Genomic DNA, 17,781 nt, shown 5'->3' on the forward strand with positions numbered 1-17,781 from the left:
ATAGTTGCCCTACAGCCAGGCACACATGCACAATCACTCCTTCAGCTTAAGAAATAGTCTAGGGGTTGATATTTTGATTATGTAATAAAAGGATTGAAGTCGTAGGGTCCTCTAATAAATCTCTGGGACAAACCTGAGGACACTAAACTTGCTTCTTGGACCACTGAGCACAGTCCCTGTATGAGCAGATGGTGGACAGGCTCTGCAGTAACAGTATTGTGGAGATTAAGCCTTCCTCAGTGGACAGCCCAAGCAAAAGACCCTTCACAAAAAATTATATAGACTATGCCCTTCAGAACATAAAAGCTTCTTTTTAAACACCCGGCTAACATTCTAATACACAGGAGGGGTAGCAGCATAAATCGCTCTCTAGGATCTCTCACCCTTGTCTGTACTCACTGATGCCTCTGGACAAATGGTTGCCTCCTACCAGTATCCTGCAGAAACATGCTCCCAGTAGTACCTGACCAGATCCTCAGATGACAGCCCCTCAGTCAGCTCTCAGCATTATTTAGTGGCTCTGGGCCCTCCAGCCTCCCAGCTGGGGCCTCAACTTGGCAAGCACATGGCAGTAGTCCCTATGGAGGGCAAACAGCCCCTAAGCTGTTATCTTTCTCTCTGGAAGAAGACAGCTCCAAGGTATTTATGCATTCTCCCAGAATATTCTGGACCAGGCCTCCCAAGGATTGGTTGGAGCTATATAAATATTAAGCTGCTGACTGATATCCTCCCTTCCTCTATCAGCCAGAGCTCCTCCATGTGGGGTAAAGCAAACAATCATGCAGCCTCTGGAACCCAGACAAGACTAAAACAGTCAAATGTACTGTAGCTCCACTTATTATAGTGAGCCAGGTCTAAATTTACCTACCCTAACAATTATGCTACAACGCAAACATATTCCATCTCTACTGGTTACAGTGAGCCAAACTACACAACAAATTAACCCTATTGACTACAATGGACCCAAACTAGATTTACCTGTTCTAGCACCTAGCTAAGAGGGTGCTACAGGTGGATACACTCGAATCCCAGGAACTGGCACTAATTTCAATTCTTTAGGAGCACATTTTTAGGTTTTAATATTGTTGCTTCAATAGACCTTATACATGTGCAACTTGGTGTGTTTTGGTTTGTTTTTCAAGACAAGCTTTTTTTTTTATTTTGGGTAGAAAATGACAGAGTTAAAACCTCTTTTTTTGACCATTGGGAAGATTTTCTTTCACTTTCTTTAATATAGACACAACAGGATGTAGGAGGAAATCTCTTCAAAATGGGAAACAATCCTGTCTTGGGCAGCTACAACCATATAGCCACCAAGAACAAATGTGAATCTTCCCAACTAGTACAATGACAGCCATAAAAAAAAATGACAGGTTTGGTGATTTTGCATTTCGGGGAGGGGGCGTGCGTGAGGCGCGCAACCACCATACCCCCGCCACCGATCGCAGCGGATGTCAATCGCCAGGTCCCGGACGGTGGTTGCCCACCGGAGCCTGGCGATTACTGGCAAACACTGACAGGGAGGAAGGCTGCATTGTTTTCAATGCAGTTCTCCCTGTCAGTTTGAGCACACTAATTCGGATCGATGAGCTCAGCCTTCCAGATTAGTGTGCTTACAGTGAACCGCACACACACCCGCCCCCTAGTGAAACAAACCCCTCACACAGTTAATCCTTTGATTTCCTCCAAATGTTAACCCCTTCCTCCCCAGTGCCATTAGTACGTGTCAGTGTTTTTTTGCACTGATCACTGTATTTGTATCACTGGGAATGTCAGTGACCCCCAAGTCAGTTCCACCCCAGTGTCAAAATGTTCATCGCAGTCCTGCAGTAAGTCGCTGATCGCTGTCATTACTATAAGAAAAATAAATTTCCAGTATATATACCGCCATTTGTAAATGCTATAACTTTCACGTAAACCAATAAATTTACACATATTGGGATTTTTTTTCATCAAAGATATGATGCAGAATACATTTTGGCCTAAATTTATGATGAAATGTGATTTTTAATTTTTTTTTACTGGACGTTTTATAGCAAAAAGTCCAAAATATTGTTTTTTTTCTCAAAATTGTCAGTCTTTTTTTTTATAGCGCAAAAAATAAAAAAATATAAAAGAAAAAACGCACAGGCAATCAAATACCACCGAAAGAAAGCTCAATTTGTGGCGAAAAAAGGACTAAAATTTAATTTTGGTGCAGCATTGCATGACCATTCAATTGTCAGTTAAAAACGCAGCACCATAACACAAACTGCTTCTGTAACTGCTTCCTGACCGCCCTATAGCATAAATACTGCGCCCATGGTTTTCACACCCCTCCCAGATAGTGTCAGATTGCTCATCAATACACCAGTAATCACATTTAACCCCTTGATTGCCAGGAAGATGCTCATACACTATAAACCTCCATTGCTAGTATAGTGTCTGAACGGATCAATATCTTTGATCAGATCAGCACTATACCAGCGTTCACATTAGTATAGTGTCCCCAACACAGTGCTAGCGGGATCAGCCCTGGCACCTGCCAGATCCTACATTTAGCCCCTACGCTTACCCCCCCCTTCTCCCCCAGCAAGTGCAGTGTCAGTAGGTCACTGTCACTTGATACATTGCACACAAAACCACAGTGTTCGCAGAATCAGGCCTGATCTCTGTTAGCACTTGCCGGTGAATTTTGATGACTCTCATATGCAGCAGAGTGCCAGTACTAGTGTCGCTCTACCTTTTGGTGAACTGGCGAGCACCAGTGGCCTAGTACATCCTGGTCTTTCACATACCAGCATTGCAGTATCATGGCGAGTTCCATAAGTGCAGTTCAAGCTGGTGCGGTGGTGAGCACAAGTAGTGTCCCGCAGCCACCAAGAATTCGCAGACAGGCCCGTAGAGCCCATAGTATCCTTCCAGATATGCTTGCAAATCCCAATTGGCAGCCCACAAATTCTACAGCACCCATACTTCCCCCATTCACTACCCAACCCGGGAATTCAGGTGGAAAAAGCAAATTTAACTACTCCCCTTGATTTTTTGCAGCCGTTTTTCCCGCAATATCTGAATGCATTGATTGTGGATCAAAGCAATTTATATGCACAACAATTTATCTCTGCCAACCCAAATTCAAACCTTGCCAGACCATTCGCATGGAAACCCATTACAGTTTCCGAATTTACATTTTTTTACACCTAACCCTCAACATGGGCATTATTTAAAAAAAATTCATTGCTGTTATATTGGTCCACAGACCCGATTCATCATATGCCCGTGTTATCTGCTGCCATGGCCAGGCATAGATATGAGAATACAATTTATGTATTTCAACGACAATACACTCTGTCGTCCTCGGGGTGACCCTGAATTTGACCGGCTCCACAAAATTCAGCCCCTCGTAAATCACCTTAACCAAAAATATGTAAATCTCTATACTTCCCAGCAAAAAATCTGTGTTGACGAGTCCCTCATTCATTTTTCTGGCCGCCTTGCATTTAAACAATGTCTCCCCAGCAAGCGTGCCAGATATGGGGTCAAGATGTATAAGACCTGTGAGAGGGCAACAGGCTATACATATAGGTTTCAGATTTACAAGGGAAAAAATAGTCACGTGGAGCCCCCCAGATGCCCAGACTACATGGGGAGTAGTGGCAAGATAGTTTGGGACTTGGTGTCATTCGATTTCTATATGGGGTACCACTTATACGTCAACAATTTTTATTCAAGCGTGCCACTATTTAGACATTTGTGCAATCTTGGAACTGGCGCATGTGGTACCGTGCAACCTAATGTGTACCCACAATTAAAATTGGATGCAGGGTGGTATATTCTAATGGTGGGCGTACCACACACTTTTTCTGACAGAGATTTCTTCTCTTTTTTTCCCCATTCAGCCCACAGACTGCATACAAAAAAAAAAAAAAAAGGAAGAACAACATAGCATATATACCCAACAAGAACCGGGGACCGGCGACATACTGGTACATCACTGGATTTGAATGGTTATACCAGGATGATGCTTATAGCTGCAGGCATCATCCTGGTATCGTTTCTTTCAGCTGGCGATCGGCTGTCATGTAAAAAAATCCTAGTGACTAATTAGCTGCAGGATTGCTTTTACAAGCAGCGGGAGATGATGCCCCCCCTCTCTCACTGCCTTCTAAAGCCTTCTTGGGCAGTCCCGTGCCATCAAGGGAACCTGAGAATGCAGCTGGTGTTTCTGCCAGCTGACCATAGAGCTGATTGGAGACCAGAGTGGTGCCATTCATCTCTATAGTCTAAGAAATCAGAAGCTACAAGCATTTCATCGCAGGCCTTGACCCTATGCCGACATGTAAACAGCGGTTGCACCATGCATGTGAGGTATCACCTTGAACGTCAGATCAAGGGTAGTAATTCTAACACTAGACCTCCTCTATAAATCTAAAATGGTAGCTTGTAAAGGCTTTTAAAACGTTGCCTATGGATATTAAAAACATATGCAGTTTGTCGCCATTGCACGGGGCATGCTCAGTTTTAAAGCATGTCATGTTTGTATCTATTTACTCGGCATACCATCATCTTTTATATGTTACCAAATAATTGGCCAATACATTATGTTTTTGTGCATTAAAAATTGTCAGTTAACCCCTTCATGCCGGCGCCTCCCGGCCCTTTAAGGGTTCAGAAGCCGGGAGGCGGGGCGGGGTTTAGAGTCATGTGACTGCTGTGACACAACGTCATGGTGGTTACATGATCGGGAAAGGTCCCGATCGAAAGAGAAGATCGGGACCTTTCCGTGAATAACGGACATGTGTTCTGAGAGCGCGCGCTCTCAGCACATGTTCTTTTTTAAGAAAACGCAAAATGTGTGGCCGCTCGGCGCCTAGGCCCAGGCGCCGGGAGGCCGCACATTTGCATTCGGCCAGCGTGAAGAGGTTAAACTAGCACAGCGCTGTATAGCAAAAAAAATGGTGTAAATTGCAGTATCTATACCATAATTTGTAGACACGATTACTTTCACACAAAACAATCAATATACACTTATTGGAATTTTTTTTACCAAAAACATGTAGCAGAATACATTTTGGCCTAAATTTATAACTAACTTTGAGTTTACTATATATTTTTTATAGCCAAAAGTAAAAAATATAGTTTTTCTTCAACATTTTCGGTCTTCTTTTGTTTATAGTGCAAAAAATAATAAGCGCACAGGAGATCAAATACCACCGAAAGAAAGCTCTATTTTTGTGAAAAAAAGGACTTAAATTGTTTGGGTGCAGCATTGCATGACCGCGCAATTATCAGATGAATTAGTGCAGCGCCAAGTAGCAAAAAGAGGCCTGGTCATTAAGGGGGGGGGGGGTAAATCCTCTAGAGGGCAAGTGGTTAATTCTTAATTGTAATATTTATTCTTTTTTAAAACGCTTTTTTTTTTTAATTCAACTTTATTGTTATTACGAATGATGAACAATATCCCTTGTTACAGATTGGCCAATGACAGGTACTCTTTATTGAGCGATCAAGAGATCAGGAGGTCTATAAACTCCCAGTTCCTCCCCTGCCCTCAAAGTCAGCCAATCAAACACAGATCTGTTGGTAACAGCCAGGTAAACAAAGCTTTCAACAGTGGGAGCACTCTTATGCTGAATTCCCCATGTCATGCACATTTATGAAACCACAGTCAAGTATTATTTGTATTTAAGTGCTCTGTAACTTTCAAATGCTCTGCCCAAGACGTGTGCACCTCAGATAAACCCCTACAATGATCTTAAAACCATAGAAGCTAAATACCATAATACCTGTCTTCTTATCGTTTACATTAGGATTGTATTACAGCCTTCATTCTCAGTCTGTTGTCAGGCAAAGTAACAAACAGTGCACTTTGGAATGAGTACATACAGTATGTTTTGCAATGCAATTAAACAACTTGTTCCAGGGATGCCTTGCTCGCATGTACTGAAAAAAGTCAAACGCATTATGCAATGGTTTGCAGGCAGCAAGTTTCATACTGTTTGTGTTAAAGATCACTATGGAAAATAAATAAAAGGCAGAATCACATAATTTAAACCTGTAATGAAACCAACTTCATAAATTGCATTAGCCCCATATCTTTTTAGCTACACCCAGTGTTCAACTATTGACATGTTTGTCAAATAAAAATCACTTTCTCAGGATATGCACTGAAGCCTGGGCTTTGTCCTTCTTGTCCAAACTGAAGTCATGGAAAAAAATAAATCTGAAAACATACAATCAATAGTAATACTGTCCACACCTCTGCAGGAAATTAATTCTCCCCTCTCTGGATAAAAAACACTTGGCTCCGCCCACACCTGGTATAAATTATTATTATTATAATACAGGATTTATATAGCGCCAACAGTTTGCGCAGCGCTTTACAATATAAGGGAGACATTACAATACATTTCAGTACAGAAGGAATGTGAGGGCGGAATAAGAGGGCGGGATATGCCCTACTCGGTTGGCACAGATGGGGAAGCAAGGAGCACTATGCCACCATTAGTAGTGGCCTTAGCTCTGGTGCCAAAATTTAACAGGTCCAACAGCTCACTGATGAAGTGGGAGGAAAGTTTAGAGAGTGTTATTCTTCCCTACCACATACCCACTCAGTTGATTGCTGAACTGGCTATTAACTCTTTAGAGGATGATGTCTGCTAAGTGGTTATGGTGCTACCAGAGGATGGACATGTTAGCGAAAATCATGGCACGGCTAGTAGGCCTTTTTGGGGAGAATGTGACCTTGACTGGTTTGAGACGCAGGTTCTTCATCTGCAGGCAACAAAAGGGCAAGAATCTCACTCTCTTGCTCTAGCCCTCTAAAAGTTATGGAAACGATTGGAAAAGACGGACTTGCAAAAGTGTTCTGACATAGGTGCTCCAGATAAACGGCTATGGGGCCAGTACATTGGAAGGGTGAGTGTTGGCCTCATCCAGCAAGCCCTAAAAAAATGAGTGAGATCTTAACCCTCTCTCACCTTTGATATTGTGGTAGATGCTGTCGGTGGGAACAGGAGGACACAAAAATCACTATTGCCATGACAGAGAAAAGTGAGCCCCTATATGTTAGAGACGAGGCTTTGACCCCTTCTCCATTTTCATCCCTGCAGGCAAGAAATGGCCACATTTAAGCAGGGAACCATTTCTCAAAGGGCAGGAATCCACTGTGGTGATATCCAGATGAAGACGGGGGGGTGCTCACAGTACGGGCACTATGAGTACTGGGCCAGAAACTGCAGCAGCCCTGAGAGTAAAAGCTGTTAAACTAGAGGTTCTAGGGGTAGAAGGAACAGCACACCAATGTCTCACAAGACAAGAGAGCATGGTTCCCCCAAGCCCTGTAGTTACCACCTTAGTGAATGGCCAGCTGGTCCCTTGCTTAATCAACATTGGATCTGAAGTTATGATCATAGAATATGACTATTAAATACAGTGGTTAGATCCATCACTGTTGACTCTGAAAGCAGCCAACAACTTACAAATCATGGTGGAAGGGGTTAAGGTCCAGATAGTCGATCAAGTAGTGGAGTGAGGCGGAGTCGTAGTTACCCACAGTCTGGTAGTTTCTTCAGTGTCCATTGTCCTGGGTATGAATGTCCTGAAAAACTTGGACTTGCTCTGCTTACTAGCAGAGGTTGAGCAGTTGAGTAAGCCCAAATGGGGTTGTGGCTTGTGGGCTGTCTGGCTCAATGTGATTCGGGTCTATGAGGCCTACTGCTGGGCAAATACACGGCAGACCGCACATGTGGGTATTGTTTACACACCAATAAAGCAAAAGGTACTATTGTCCCTCCTTCCAGATGTTGTTTGGCCACTGCCTATCCTGGCTCACAAGAAGCTTCAAGGGTCTATGGTCATGGCAGAACCCCACAGGTCCCCCAGGTTTTGAATGAATGGTTAATGGCTTGCACCCTGTCCAAGATTCATCAGGATAGCATTTTGGTCCAACTAATCAACTTGAGTACATCCCTTGTGCTCCCACTGCCAAACAGCATTTGCCTCACAGAGCTTTATGTGGTACCAAAGCAGTTAAAGCTATACAGTATGTGTCCTGCTGCAACCTACTATGGCCTCCTTGGATGTTGATCAGTTGCAGGAATCTGTAAACTCCCTTCCATGTTAGCCTATGTGTCCGTGCACACTATAGGCATTTTCAGATGTTTAGTGGCAGGAGAGTTTACAGCTAGAAAAAAACATCACTTGTGGGTTCAGGAGAGGAGCTTTTGAGCATTAAAACAAAACTGAACAGTGAAAAGATGCACATTGGTGCGCATTAACGCTAGGCGTATTAACGTGCGTTCCCTCGTTAAGGCATTGCAATGGCCAGAATTCTGACCAATAGAATGCATTAACACCAGATGCGGGAACATTCATGAAAGCTCACGAACGCACATTAACAAGCTTGCAAAAATGTGTCTTTTTACCTTGTTTTTAATGCTGAAAACTTCTGTAAACTCCTGTAGGGGAAAAAATGTTTTTGAGCTGTAATATTCCAAAATAATTTGGAATCTGCCATTGCTGACTCTCCCTCTGTAAAATGTTACTTGCCTGGCTGTCATGCTGATCCAGCGACTTTAATATTTTCTCTGGTACAGACCTGGGCAAGTATGGATGGTAGATCCAAAGCTCTGACTTCACTCTGACTCTAATCTTCATGCTGATTTTGGCTTAGTGATTTGAAGTATAAAAACAAAAGAACTGGGAAACTGGCATTTAAATAATAGTATGACATTGTGTTTGCTAAAGTACCATGTATACATAGACACCATTATTGTATTTAAAGTGGTTGAAAAGTTCGGTTTTTAAAAATTCGCTGACAGGCTGGGTATTTATGACAGAAGAGATCCTATTGTGCTCTTCTGTCAAAAAAGCTTCCCCCTGCCTGTCAGCCATTAAGTACGCTGAGCCGTACATGTGCGGCTCATGATACACTTAAGGCCCCAATCTGTGCAATGGTGATGCGATTCCAGTGCCCATGTGCAGGAGTGACATGAAAATGACTGATGGTACAGTACCCGGAAGGAAGAGCGGGTAAAGATGGATGGGCCCACCGGATCGATTTTGACACAACACTGGAAGGTTTCTTTGGTAGGCAAATCTGTCATAATGTGATAATATGCATTGCAAACTAGCACATTATGGCGTAACCCACTTGGGGGCCCTTAAGAAAAAGAAAAATTAAAAATTGCAGACTTAACTACTGCTTTAAGTGCTGCAGATAGTCTACATGCTCTATGTTCCAGCATCAGCTACCTATTATAGACAGCAAATACACTATCCCAAGTGTTATAATAAAAAAAAAAAAGCCAGCACTTCCCAAACTGCCAGTAGTAACAATTCAATAACCCACTTCACAATCCAATCTAGGCACTGTAGTGTCTTTAATTCTCATAAGAGGATTATCTCATGATTGCAGTACTCTCCCTCTATCTACTACTATACCAAACAGAGTGCAAATATACTATTGCATTGCTTTTTCAACTATCTCCAAGATGTAATCCAAAAACAACCGTCCTCTTAATAGTACAAATATATATGCACATCCACATATAGAAGCATACCCACAGGTAGTATATGTGAATGCACTATGCAATGTTGGGGAGTCAGCTGATTGCAGTGCACACAGAAAAGAAGCACACTGCAATGGCTTCCATATATCAGTGCCCTCAACCCTCTGCAAACAAAATAGTTACAACTTAAAACAAAAACCTGATAGATATTCCTATGGGCATATATCAGTTTAGAGATTGTGACATATCTCACAGACTAAATGCAAGGAAGACCAAGAATGTAGCTCATCCTCTTCATCTCAGAACACAAGCTGAGGCCGAGCTGTGTCCTGCTCTGAAAAACTGAATAGTGTAGCCTCACTCTCACCTCCATGTTTCCTTGATTATTAACTGATTAATTGTCCTTTCACATGGGCGTTCTGTTTTTTTTCAATCAGTTCAGCAATGTTTTTTCAAAGAAAAAAATGGGTCAGTGTTTCCTCAGTTTACATCAGTTTTCACATCGGTTGTACATCAGTTTTTACATTGGTTGTACATCTGTTTTTTATCAGTTTACATCGGTTTTTCAGCAGTTTACATCAGTTTTTACATCGGTTGTAAATCAGTTTTTTATAAGTTTACATCAGTTTTTATCAGTCTACATCAGTTTTTACATTGGTTTTACATAGGTTGTACATCAGTTTTTTATCAGTTTACATCAGTTTTTACATAGGTTGTACATCAGTTTTTCCATTGGTTTTACATAGGTTGTACATCAGTTTTTTAGCAGTTTACATCAGTTTTTACATCGGATGAAAAACAGTTTTTTACCAGTTTACATTAGTTTTACATCAGTTTACATCAGTTTTTACGTAGGTTGTACATCCATTTTTTATCAGTTTACATCAGTTTTTACATAGGTTGTACATCAGTTTTTTTCCAGTTTACATCAGTTTTTCCATTGGTTTTACATAGGTTGTACATCAGTTTTTTATCAGTTTACATCAGTTTTTACATCGGTTGTAAAACAGTTTTTTAGCAGTTTACATCAGTTTTTACATTGGTTTTTTTTATCAGTTTATATCAGTTTTTAAATCGGTTTTACATCAGTTTACATCACTTTTTACATCAGTTTGTACACTGTTTTTTCATCGGTTTACATAATTTTTTTTGGCCCCTTTCACACTGACGTCCTGATTGGGTCCACCTGCCCCTATCAGAACCTTATTCTCTATGGAGCGGCAGGTGTAAATGGACATGTGTCCGTTTACACCAGCCAATATCCAATCCGATCTGCCAAAAAAGAGATGGGGATCTATTCCCCTTCCATCCATCAGATCGGATGGGATGGCAGTTGGATGGAAATGGAAAGGCGGTCCGTTTCTATCTGACCGCTCATAGAGGACAGTGGGCTGTGTCTGTGTCCATTCTGCAGTGGCAGAGCGGACACAGACCTGTCATCCTCTTGCTCAGCAGAGACCAGTGGAGAGATCCCCCGTTGAGCAAGCGGATCCGCTGATGGGTCCACTCCGTGTGAAAGAGGCCTTTACATCAGTTATTATATTCACTACCAATGCAGATTGTTTGTCTGTTGTTTTTTTTTTTTAACTATAGCGTCTTATTAAAATGTTTAAAGGGTAACACAATTCATATTATAATTGAATGTTATTAAAAATTACCTTATCTTTTCAATCGGCAGCTCTGTCATTTTCTGTAACATGCAATGTAATGTGGCTACCTGGAGGTGTTCTGTGCACAAATGGTATACAGAACGCACAAAGACAGGCAAGGTGTCCAGTGCGCCCCCTCACCAACAATTCAACAGTGCAAAAAATGGCCACTGCCCCAGTCTATAACTGGCCTTCACAGCAAGGAGCCCGTGGAAGGGCGAAGCATGTCAAACAACAAAAGAGAAAAATTCCCAGCTCAGCTTACCAACCAGCTTGCAAACAAACCGAATTAGCCTGTTTAACAGTATAGGTTAAAAACAGGGGGTTTTGTAATACAGAACGCCCCCCAACAACATCATTTCCTGCTCTTGTGATTGATTAACTGATTTTTACAGAAGTCTGCACTAAGATACAAGTCAGATTTTGAGCATCTCCTGAAACAAAAATGTCATTGTTGGTGAACTTCTACTGTTAGGAAATCACACCTAAAGGGATGTAGACCTTACTATTTTGCTCATTAGAGGCCTGAATGTGCAACAGCTGATAGGTAATTATGAAATCACTCCCATGCATATTCCCATGGACACAGACAAACATACATCTATTTCTTCATAATAACAAAAGGTAGGAATCTGCAACAAAGTTTGTTAAAACCTTTGCAATGTACATAGATCACCCAGAGGGGAAGGTATTTTCTCAACAAAAGTGGAGTTGCTCTTAACCTTGTGACAAACAAAAGTACATTTCGGTATACAGCAGCATCAGTAGTAAAGGCAATGTAGTTCACACATGATGGACTGTCAACATCAAGATTAAGATGTCAAGATCTGTATAAAGCATTCATATTTGCAGGAGCATAAACAGATCAGCAAAATAACAAGACTCCCCCAATCTACCCTGTGCAAGGAAAGGGAAAAGGGTAGGGAAGGGAAAAAGAGGAGGAGGGGAGGAGAGTAGCCCCAGAAGGAGCTAGTGGGTAAGGACACCTGGGGTGCACTTCAGGGTTCCTGGATAAGTATGCAAACCAACCAGAGAATGGCATTAGCAAATAAAAGGGCAACAGATTTAAACCTTGGACACCAATCCACTTGCTCCAAATCTCATCAAACTTATGGGAACAGTTTCTACTAGCATAAGCTAGCTTATACAGAGGTAGGGATGTGTTAATGGTGGCCTTCCAATCTGAGAGCGTGGGTGGGGAAGGGGATTTCCACTTAAGGAGTTTTTTCCATCTGGCAAAATATAAGACATAAAAAATGTAACAACTTAGTGTGCTTAGGTACTGTGAGCATATCCTTAAGACCTAGCAGTAAAATTAAAGGGTCCCTAGGTAAAGACAGTATATTGAGAGCATTGATAGTATTCACCACTCCTTGCCAGTACTTTTTGTCCATTTACATCTGCCTCCAGTGCTTAGGGCACTAGTCCATAGAGAGTGTGCTCAAGCAGGAACACAATTCCAGTCACCTCTGACCTGGTGTAAAATGGTATGGAGTCAGCCATCTCCTAGCCTGCCTGTCCCTGGAGAGCCTTCCAGAGTCTATAGACCAAGGTGGCCCCTGTCTACCAGGAATACCAGCTCCACAGCAGAATGACAGCATTGGACATAGGACATTGCATAGTTTCTGGGGTGTTTGGGACAGGGGAGGACTGGTAGCTCTGAGAAGTGTCTGCATACATTACACAGAGTTGCACCACCAGCTACAACAACATTGAGTTCTGTCCTGCATTCTTCTCAGCTGCTATCCTATTTGTCCAGTGTACTGTGTAGGTGATGTACTGTTTCTGCGCACGCTTGCTGGACCACATGCTTGTGGTCATGTTGACCCTGATTCTGAGATTGTGGTCCAGCTGGAGGAGAGCAGGAGTGGCCTTCTGGGCAAAAAATGGCATCTATGTATCTGCCTTTGTGGTGCAGCACAGGTCATGAACTGGTGGGGGGATGTTGGTACAAAAAGAGCAGAACCAAAAACCTATGCTGCTGAACTAATTCACAGTTTACCACTAGCAAATATCATCTTTTCCCTGCTAGAGGCTGATTTAGAAGATTTCTGTAATGAATAACTAGGCGATAGCCCCCCGAAAGAAATGTTTAAGAAAAGATGTTGGTAATGTCGAGATCCAGAATATAACCACCTACCCAGTTGAGATACCAGTTTGGCAGGATATGGATGAAGTTTAGGTTTCTGAGAAGCAATGATTTGCAGGTTACTAATGCAGCTGTTTGCTGCAATTGAAATCAAGTATTATTATTACAAGTACTTATATAACGCCATCAATTTACGCAGCGTTTTACATATATATTGTACATTCACATCAGTCCCTAACCCTCGAGGGGCGTACAATCTAAGGTCCCTAACTCACATTCATACTGTACATACACAGTAGAGGGAATTTGGTAACCGGGAGAGGAAGGTCATTTGTGCTGGCAGGGAGGATGGGGGGAATCTGTGCTGAAAGGGGAGGGATTTTGCAAGGTGGCAGAGGATTTGTACTGGGAGGTGGGATTTTGGGGGAGGTTAGGATTTGTGCTGGAAGGGGGGATCTGGAGGAAGAGAGGATTTATGCTAGAAGAGAGGAATTTGGCAGATGTGTGTTGGGAGGATGAAAAAGATTTGTATTGAAAGGGGAAGATGTGGGCATTTGTGCTGGGAGGGTGGATTTGGGGAGAAAGGAGGATTTGATCTGGGGGCAGGATTTGTGTTGAGAGAGAGGATTTTGGGGGGGGGGGGGTTCTGGGCTGCAAAGGCTGAGCTTGTTCTTCTGAAACTTTTTTCGTGAGGGATTTTTGCTGAGTGGGAAAGTGGCTGAGGGTATTGTTTGCAGGGTGTATTTTGCACTCTCCTGACCCCATAGTCTGTGCATCACACAGCACTGATTTTTCACCCTTTGTTTGTCATTTGTGTCCACTGCCCTCTGTGCATTACTCCTGCCAAAGATTTGTGCTGGGAAGGAGAGAAAACATTTGTACCGGGAGGAGGAAGTTGATGGGGTAATAATCTGTGGTGGGGTAGGTATGTGCTGGAGAGGGGGGAGATTTGTGATGAAAGAGGGGATTTGGGGGGTTGATTTGTGCATGTAGGGATGATTCCAGGAGACCAATAATTGCACAGATAATGCATATACTTGTGCAGTTAGTGCTCATACCTGTGCTCATGTGCTTGTGCCAGCAAACAGATGGCTTTTGGCCAGTAACCAGCATGCACTGACACAGCGGTGCATCCGTGTGTACTAATGCACATCAATGTCCAATCCAGGGAATAGAACTAAGCTGCCTATTTAAAGAAAGTCCTGATGTGTGCTAATCCCTGGGTGTTTTTCATCTTCTTGTGACCAGTGTTCCTGCATTTCTGCTCTTGTTGTCTGATCTTCTGTTGCTGCCCTGGCCTGCTCCTGGCATTGCTTTGTGGATTCTGGTCTGTCCTTGGCTTGCCTCTGACCACGTTCTGCTATTTTCTTGGTATTGACCTTGGTCTGCTGCTTGACTACGCCTACTCCTGCTCCTCCTGTATGACTCTGGCTTGGATACTGACTACATCATGTGACTTGACATGTCATATGGGGTGTTAACATCAGCCCTCACCAGAAATGGCATTGCTGATGTAGCACCTTCCTAGATAGGCACTAGGATAGGTAAATATAGTTTGGGCCTATTGTAGTCAATTAAGTTAATTAGTTCTATAAGGCAAATCTGGTTTGACCCACTGTATCCAGTGGGGCTGCAATTTGTTTGGGCTTTAGTATAAATGTTAGGGTAGGTAAATTGAATTCTGGCTCACTGTAACCAGTGGAGCTGCATTTGATTCCTTTGGTTTGCTTCAACCTGTTCATTTGAAGGAGCTCTGGGTAATAGAGGCAGAAATTTTCTAATCAGCAGGTTAATATTTATGTGGGCCTAGCCAATTCTTGGTAGTCCTGGCCCAGAGGATTTTGGGAGAGTGTATAATTACCCTGGAACAGAGAGCAACCTTGTCTTCTTCCAAAGGGAAGGATCACTGCCATGTGCTTGCTAAGTGGAGGTCCCCGCTGAGTGTTAACTGAGGGGCTGTCATTTGAGGATCTGGTCAGGTACTACTTGGAGCATGTGCCTTTAGGATACTGGTAGGAGGCAGCAATTTGTCTGGAGACATCAGTGAGTACAGACAAGGGTGAGAGATCCTATAGGCTGAGTTCTGCTGCCACCCCTCCTGTGTGTTAGAAAGTTAATGTTTGCAAAGGAAATATTGGGGTATATTCAGAAAAACTGAAGAGTGCAAGTCTGCATAGAAACCAATCAGCATCCAGATTTTATTGCCAAAGCTTAATTGAGCAAGCTGAAGTTAGAAGCTGATTGGCTACCATGCACAGCTCCACCAGATTCTGAGTGAACAAGTTTTAGTAAATCTACCCCATTGTGTCCTGAAGAGCATTCCTTGTGAAGAGACTTTGCTTGGACTGTCCATAGAGGAAGAGTATCAGAGGATCAAGCGAAAAGAGATGGGCACTGTCACCAATACTCATCATGGCCAGAGGTTGCGTGCTCCCGCGCACATAGGTGCATGCAGGGCACGATCGCACACACAGGAGCGCTAATGCGTGAATTACACAGGACCCAATCATTTCTGGTGCTCATTTTCCTTTAAAAGGACTGCAGCTCTGACCACTAGTTGCTGGATGACTGCCCCCCCTGTGTCCCTGTGCCTTTGCCTTGTGATTATCCGATTTCCTGTTGCTGACCCGGATTGCCTCTGACCAGTCTGATCTTCTCTCCTGACTCTGACCCCTGACTTGTTCTACTGACTCTGCTGCTCCCTGATCATCTGTATATGACCTTAGCTTATTCTCCTGACCTCGCTCCTGCATGATGTCTTGTGTTTGACCTTCGGCCTGCTCCTGACCTTGCTTCGGCTTCTGATTGATCTCCTGTGCATGACCTCGGGCCTGACTTCGACTTTGATCCCTGCGTGCTGCCAAGTTCTGCCTGCCACATCTGGGGAACGTGTATGTGCTGTCAAATTCTGCATGCCAAGTCTGGGGAACATATACCTGCTGCCAAGTTCTGCCTGCCACGACTAGGAAACATCAGCTCTGCAGCTCTTCACCCCAACTCTTTGGGCTCAAGACAGCTGGCAACCCATGCTTCTCTGGGCCGAACACCCCCTGTTCCTACCTACAGGAGTGTCCCGCACTCAGCTGCAAAGGGAGCCCTCTCAGCACTCTGGCCTCTGACCAGATACGTGACAAAGCATTAATCTCCTCAATACTGCCACTGCAGAGCCTGTCTGACAGGTGATTTTACAGGGACTGTGCTGTGTGCTAAGAAGCAAGTTCAGTTGTCCTGAAGGTTCTTACTAGATGTTATTGGAGTATCCCATCATTTCCCGCTGCTATCCAAGTTCAACCTTTAATAAAGCATCAGCAAATCATCCCCTAGACTGTTTCTTGAGCCAACGGAGTGACTGTCCATGTGTGCCTGACTGTGGGGCAATTATGGGAAAAGGCCTAGGGACCTACAAAATTGCTGGCTCCTATGAGGGGACCACTACATTAAGAATGGCTATGTTCCCATAGTTGTGATAATGAAAATGAGGCTTGACTAAATTTGTAATGCGCAAGATTACAAACAAAGAAACCAGAGAAAAGGCAGAAGTTTACTGTGTGATGGAATCAGATGAGAACACCTAAGATGGTGCAGCCTTCTGCAGAGAGACAGCAGATGTAGAGTAGGCAAAATTATAGAAATAAAACAAGATAAGGGGAACATTTCTACTGCAATGTGTTTATATAGCAAAGGAATAGTGGCCTTGTATGTATTTTGAATTGTGGTGCCTTAGTTTACTACTGCTTTAAATATCCCCCAGCAGGGGCGGACTGACAACTCATGGGGCCCCCGGGCAATAGGGGATCATGGGGCCCGTGTCCTTGCCCAAACTCAAAAAAGCCTATGAAAAAGGTACCAGGGGCATCTCATGGGGCCCCCTACTGACTCCAGGTCCTCAGGCAGTGCCCGAGTTTCCAAATGATCAGTCCGCCCCTGTCCCCCAGTAGTGTCCAGCTTCCCTTGCTCCTTCTTTTACTATAACTTGCCTATTAGCCTTAAAAATGACCAGAATGTGAGAATGAGTCACGTCCACCCCCCCCCCCCCCCAAGGACTTCAATGCTAAGTATGGATTTCACACAAGCCTCAACGAACCCTCCATGGATCAAACCAAGCCAAATTCACTGAAGACTATGGCTTCGAAACCCCTACAACACCTTCACTTTCTGTAATAAACTCAGTTCACCTACTATCAAACCAGATAACTCCCTTCACCTCTGTCAAGTAAAAACACTTGCTTCACCTGGGTCAGTCAGAAAACTCACTTCACCTCTGTTAATAGGAAAATGGTCTTGTCAGCAAGAAACCTCGCTCAATATCAGCCAGAAAGGAAACTCATTTCACTCGTGTAATGTCACGGAACATAATCATTAGCTAAAAGTCCTCTGACCTCTTCTGTGCATTTATGTATGGTGTAACTAAAAGACACCAGTAAGCAAAATAAATCCCCTACCCAGAAATACAAAATCACACACATATATATATATATATATATATATATACACACATGATTTTGTGTACCACTGCTGCCCTGTAGCAGTATATCTGCTATAGGGTGGTGGG

Source organism: Staurois parvus, unplaced genomic scaffold (genome assembly GCF_062004578.1).
Source record: "Staurois parvus isolate SC_StPar_1 unplaced genomic scaffold, SC_StPar_1.0 ptg000390l, whole genome shotgun sequence".
In the NCBI taxonomy this organism is placed as follows: Eukaryota; Metazoa; Chordata; class Amphibia; order Anura; family Ranidae; genus Staurois; species Staurois parvus.